The sequence below is a fragment of the Psittacula echo genome (genome assembly GCF_963264785.1).
Source record: "Psittacula echo genome assembly, chromosome: 6".
Classification (NCBI taxonomy): domain Eukaryota; kingdom Metazoa; phylum Chordata; class Aves; order Psittaciformes; family Psittacidae; genus Psittacula; species Psittacula echo.
In genome coordinates, this window is record NC_137743.1 from 565115 (window position 1) to 572172 (window position 7058).

Here is a 7058-nt window from a genome sequence, read left to right on the forward strand (position 1 = left end):
AGGGACAGGTCACTCATCAGGAGCTAACATGGAGCCTGGCAGCGCTGTGCTGTAGGTGTGAGCACACCCAGCCCTGCTGGGGCTGCTCTGGTACGAGGAGGAGGGCCAGGAGCTGAGCCTGCGCTGGCACCAGAGGCAATGCTCCCTCCAGCCTGGCAGCGGATGTGAGCTGCAGAGCTGCGACTGGGCAGGAAGAGAACACAATCGGTCAGGAACGCGCTCCTTGGTTTGTTCCCGCTGCACGACCCCACTTCAGCTTCTCCAGAGTCCAGACCTTCCGTTACTGCAGGTCAACAGCCCTTCCCCTTCCCTTCCCTTTTCACTTCCCTTCCCTTCCCTTCCCCTTTTGCTTCCCTTCCCCTTTCGCTTCCCTTCCCTTCCCCTTCCCTTCCCCTTTCGCTTCCCTTCCCCTTTTGCTTCCCTTCCCTTCCCCTTCCCTTCCCCTTTCACTTCCCTTCCCTTCCGCTTCCCTTCCCCTTCCCCTTCCCCTTCCGCTTCCCTTCCCTTCCCTTCCCTTCCCTTCCCTTCCCTTCCCTTCCCCTTCCCCTTCCCTTCCCTTCCCTTTCCCTTTCCCTTCCCCTTCCCCTTCCCTTCCCCTTCCCCTTCCCTTCCCTTCCCCTTCCCTTCTGCTTCCCTTCCCTCCCCTTCCCCTTCCCATGTACTTGGCTGTGTGACTTCACAGCCCCTACTTTATCCCTGTCAGTCCCTTCCTTGCTGGGCTCTCCTCCATCCACCACCACCATGGCCTTCCCTTAACAGGCAGGTGCTGGTGGGGTTGGTGAGGTTCATCAGAGCCGTAGAAGGGGGACATGGTCACATCCACTGCTCTGGGAGCACTTCCCATAGCACCCTCCAGGTCCAAATTCACTCAAGGCCATCAGGAACTTCCCAGTCAGGGAAGTGTTCAAGGCCAGGTTGGACACAGAGGCTTGGAGCAAGCTGCTCCAGTGGAAGGGGTCCCTGCCCGTGGCAGGGGTTGGAGCTGGAGGAGCTTTGAGGTCCCTTCCAACACAAACCAGGCTGGGATTCTGTGATTCCATGATTTCAGGGTGAAATAGGTCTGGACTCTTCTTCTGTATCAGATACAAAGTACTTCTAAAGTGAATTATTATTGTACCAGTAAATTCCCTAAGAGTGGAAGTCCTGACTGCTGGCCACGACCACTCATTCCTTACCACAGGGAACCAGAAGTCCCATTTTGCAGTGATGGATGCAGGGTACGGGCAGTGCTGGCAAACAGCAGCTCTGTTTGCTGATTTGTAGCAAAGGCAAAACCCCAAAGCCTTGCACAAAAAATGCTTTTCTCAACAGAACGCTTTTCCACGCTTCCCAGGGAGGTTCACAGTAAAGGGAACACTGGTGATGCCACCCAAAAAAGAGCATCCATCAATGCTGTGCAAGCAACTGATCCTGCCTGCTTGATCGTAACTAAATCCCATCATCTGTAATGGGGGGGAGGAAACACATTAATTACAGCTAATAATTAGTATCTGTGATGGGAAGAACAGTTTAACCTTGAATGAGGGTGAATTAGATTTAAGCACAAAGCTGCCCCCAGTGAGAGCAGTGTCAGGTCCCCATCACAGACCCTTCCAAGGAGGTGGGGTTCGACCAGACAGAGCCAACAGCAAAGCTGAGCACATTGAGGAGCAGGGTGACTTGAAGTTAAGCTTTAACCTTCCCCCTGCAGCCTGTATGGAGGAGGGGACACCACCTCCATGTCAGCTGCTCTTGCTGCAGACACTGTGCTGCCGGTGCAGCATCTCCACAGCCCGAGCAGGAGCAGGATGGGTGTCCCCAGGCAGGGACTGGGGGTCCCATGTCCCACCAGCCTCTGCGCTGCACTGCACTGCACTGCACAGCCAAACCTGGCTCCTCTGGGAAGTCTGGTGCCGCTCCTGTCCAGCACAGCCTGATGCAGAGCCAGTGAGGGCTGCAGGCAGCAGCGCAGAGGAAGGTCTGAGTCAGGCCTGACAAAGCCACCCCCAAGGGAAGTCACGATCTTCATCTCTGAATCATCAAATCACAGCATCAGCTGGGTTGCAAAAGCCCTCCAAGCTCATCCAGTCCAACTGTTCCCAGCACTGCCAAGGCCACCACTAACCCATGGCACTGAGGCCTCGTCTCCATGGTGTGTGAACACTTGCAGGGCTGGTGACTGGAGCACTTCCACCTCACCGCCTCAGTGCGTTCCCCATCACCCCCAGCCATGGCACCCATGCCCATCATGGACCACATGTGGGGAGGGCCGCATCTCACCCGATCCCAGCCACGGCCCCGAGCTCTGCCCCATGGGGCAGGGGATGCTCAGTGCAGGGGCAACCCCCAGTGCTGGTCCCATCAACACGGTGCCGCTGCTGTGTCTGCCTGCAGACAACACCCGTCTGCAGCATCCCCCTGGTCTGAGGTGCTGAAGAGCTGTCGGCTCATGGCAGCCAACCTGCAAACCCCCTTGCACATGCTGGTGCCCGGGGCCTGCTATGGGGGGTACCCAACCTGAAGGTACAGGCAGCATCAGAGGAGATCAAACTGGAGCTACAAAGTCCATTCTCTGAGAGGTTTGCACACGGGGGCTGTGGAGTTGCCTTCCCGCCAAGTATCCATGTGTGAGGGTGAAGCTGTGTTAGTGCAGCTCTCAGGGCCGGTTGAAAGCCACTCCAGGGACTGTGTTACATTGAACAACCTTTTTTCCTTTAATTTAAAGGGTGTTTCCAAGCAGGAGGCCATGGACAGAAATGTGAACCAGATGTTTCCAAAGGCAATCCCTGCCCAGGCCCCACTCCTGTGCCTTGAAACTGCTGCAATTGTCATACCAAGAGATGTCCGTGCAGGACGGGGCTGCAGGTGCCCTGGGCAGGGAACCCATCGGGATCCAGGGCAAGCCCAGGGGCCCCTCATACACCAGTGAACACACGGATACAGGAGGAGCTGCCAGCTCCACACGTGCGTCAATAACATCACACGGAGTCCCTCACATGAACCCACCGAGCAACTAGGGTCAGAAACCAGCCAAGAGACAAGAATCAGTGATGATCACCCGGTTTTCATGTGGAGAAAGACGGAGAATGTGAATGCAACACTTAAGTACTGAAATGGGAAGAAACCAGGCCAGTAAAGTGATCCTCAAATGGGTTCAGTGTCACGAACTCTTCATCACAAGGTGAGGCGCTGGCCCAGGGTGCCCAGAGAAGCTGTGGCTGCCCCATCCCTGGCAGTGTTCAAGGCCAGGTTGGACACAGGGGCTTGGAGCAAGCTGCTCCAGTGGAAGGTGTCCCTGCCCGTGGCAGGGGTTGGGGCTGGATGAGCTTTAAGGTCCCTTCAATTCAAACCATTCTATGGTTCTATGATTAACATTGCTCATATAAATCCCATTCTCCCCAAGTCCCTCTCACCAGGGCATCACCCCCACTACATACCCCATCTAATCCAATGCATACTTACACTGAGGGATTCCTGGATCTAAAAGCACCTTCACGTAACTGATGCTCACCCATGGATCTGGCTCGAGGAAGCAGCACAGGCTCCTCTGTTGGTCTTTCTGCTGTAAGACCAGTTCAGGGAAGCAGCACACATGGACACAGGCGGCTCTGCCCCTCCCTGCTGGGACAGACCCAAATCCCATCATTTTCCACTCAACAGGAGCACTTTGGAAGCCCCCTTTGCACCAGCAGCCACTGAGGAGCTCCAGGATTAGCTGCTGAAGCTGCCTGGCACCAGCCAGGCCTCCACGCTCTGGGAAAACTCTGGGTTCCTTTAGCAGCAGAGCTGCTATTGATGCTGGGGACAGCATCAATAAATCCGGTTTGAGAGGCTACAACAACATGAGGATCCTTAGTTAAAGCTCCCTGATACCGGTACTGGTGCCTGTGATGCCCAAGCACCAATTGCATCACTGATCACTTGCACAGGATTGTGTCCGGGACTTTCTGCAGTAAATCCATGGGAGAGGGTCCAACCGAGCTGGAGCAAGCAGTGTCTTGCTCCGACCAGCAAAGCCTGATTTCCAGCCACGCATTAGTTCACACCCATAAGCAAATTCAAACCATGCAGAACCATTACAGGTTTCTGCAGATGACCTTGTTGAGCAGAAGGACGGGGTGGAGGAAAGCCATCAACAGAATCAATGCCAAAAGCATCCCCATCCCCACCCCAGCAGCCAGACATCAAACAAGACCAGTTTGGGTCCATCAACAACAGCTCGGCCCCATCCCAGCCATCACCCATGGCAGGGGCTATGCACTGCATCCCTTGGGATGCTGGCTGAGGCTGCTGCCATTCCCTGCTGCACCTCCTGCACTGTCAATGTGAGCCCTCCACTCGGCTCCACCAAAGCTCCATCTCCACCAGTGCCTCAGTGTTCGCTACCTCTATGCTAAGTGCCACAATTTCATGTTAGCTCAGCAGAGCATCCTTCCCCTTGGCTCAGCTCAGGGACTCTGCCTGGGCAGCACTACACAGCATGGCTGGGCCACCGCTGTCTACCTGGTGCTTCCTGCAGGGCACTGGGTGCAGGGACACCTACTGCAGGCACCAGCCTGGATGTGATCCGAAGGGATGGGTGCACACCACGGTACTGGGCATGGCCAGGGCAGTGCTCACGGGGCATTGGATGGGGACAGTGGGGAGCAGAGGGGCTGGGGGGGCCTGAAAACCTGCTCAAGGCACACGAGACATGAGGCCATGGGGGAGGAACGTGCATCAAGCACACATTTCATCTACAGACTCACTGCATCGGCAGAACACCCCATTACAAAAGTGCCAATGGGGTCAGTCCTGCTTTGGGTAACATCAGAACGAAATAACAAACCCGCCCTGAAAACCACCCTGGGCTCCTGCAGGGCTTCACTTCGGGACCCACCTCTGTGGGCTGAGGGAACCAGGAGGAAACCCCCAAAACCACACTGCGGAGCAGCAGAGACTGTGATGAACCTGGAGTGCAACGGGAATGGATATGGGCTGGGACAGGCCCCACTTCCCAGAGCCAAGCACACGCGTAGGAGCGGAGGGAGGAAATCCATCCCAATCAGTTTCCAGCACACATCCAACCCGGCTCCCGCTGCACAGAACACCAGAGAGCACTTGCTATTCCCCTGCATCGCCAGGCAGGTTTTCCTCTGGCAGCGTGAAAGCCTGCAGAAAGCCAGTCAAACCTCCCGTTATTGAAAGTGACATCTAGAAACTTCTACATCAGCTCTGTAAAACCAGGTCAGAAGTGAAGCATCGCCCTGCTCTTGGCTTGAGCTCTGGAATCTGCTGAGGAATTATTTTCATCTATCTGAATAACGGCTGAGGCAAAAACCAAGCAATTTGCTGGAGATCTTGGCTTTAAACCTTGCCAAAATTGAGGAATCACCTTTTCATGAAGGTGAAGGGAGCTGCTGCTTCAGCTGCCACACACAGACCCACAGCTGTTCTTCCTGTTGGGATGCTGTGTACGGCTGCTGTTTAACCCACCATGAGCCGCTGGTTCAGAGCAGGACCCACGCTCATGCCTCCCAAGCACCGTTTCTGCTGTTCTTCATAGAATCACAGAATCCCAGAGTGGTTTGGGTTGAAGGGACCTTAAAGCTCCTCCAGCTCCAACCCCTGCCACGGGCAGGGACACCTTCCACTAGAGCAGCTTGCTCCAAGCCCCTGTGTCCAACCTGGCCTTGAACACTGCCAGGGATGGGGCAGCCACAGCTTCTCTGGGCATCCTGTGCCAGCGCCTCAGCACCCTCACAGGGAAGAGCTTCTGCCTAAGAGCTCATCTCAGGCTCCTCTCTGGCAGCTGAAGCTCTGCAGTGGATCTCAGTGAAGCAGCAGAACCTGGGGGCTCACGGGCTGTGTGAATCCCACTCTGCTGCTGCATTCCCACAGCTGGTGCTAACAGACACACGTGTGCCAGGCTGCACGGCACAGGGGTGAGAGGCAGAACAGGGGTCCCAGCACAGCCGCCTCCATTCCTCTTTGGTCTGCCCCAGCACTGGCAGCAAACCAGTTCTGACCTTCCCCTGCAGCACAGGCACTGCCCAGGGGCACCGCTCACATTTCTCCCTTACCTCTGCACTGGCACAGAGCCCCATGCACTGCAAGCCCATTGTTTGCTTTCTGCAAGGCCCATCTATGCCAGGAATGTCACACATCTGGGGGTAAGGACAGCTGGCAGGGCACATTTATGTGCACAGGGTGTGGAGGGGTTGTTACACTGGGAACCAAGTTACCATGGGGGAAAAGACTCTTGGACATCCCCTCTTAAACAGCTCCATCCTGGAACCACATCCAGCGTCAGAGGACAGATGCTGGGCTGGAGCTCACCTTCTCCATCCATTTCATGTCACAGAATGGCTTGGGTTTGAAGGGCCTCAAAGATCATTCAGTTCTGGTAGCTGCTCTAAGGTCTCCCCTTCAGGATCCTTCTCTTTTCCAGGCTGACCCAGCCCAGCTCTCTCAGCCTGGCTCCAGAGCAGAGCTGCTCCAGCCCTCGCAGCAGCTCCATGGCCTCACTCCAGCAGCTCCACGTCCCTCTTGTGCTGTTGCCCCAGAGCTGGACGCAGGATGGGGGAGTCTCACAGAGCGCAGCAGAGGGGCAGGTCAGCAGCTGTGGGTGTGAGGTACCACAGCTCCCTCTCACACCAGCACTGACCTCAGGGGTGCTACTGCCTGTTGATGGGACCACAGTGATACCCATGAGCCCTCTCAGGAGCACGAAGGACTCACCTGTAGCTCTTGGCATGTTCTTCAACCGTGAGCAAACTTTCCACATGCAGGCAGGAGCCTTCGCTAGAGCCGGGAGCAGACAAGTGCTTTTCCTGAGCACGGGGCTCAGTTATTCCAGCTTTGCCTTTGAATTTTGTTTCTGAAGTGGACAAAGGGCTGCTTGTACCCCCTCACTCAGGTGACTGCTGCAAGGCTACAGCCAGAGAGCTTGGCAATGCTTTTGCACAATAAAGAACTGTGTGAGCAGAAACCCCATAAACCTCAGTGGCCACCAGGTAACCTGGGCCTCGCTCGAGAAGATGCTAGAAACAAGCCACAAAGGAGCTGCTGAAGACAGACGGGCCGGGCTAAGAAAGGTG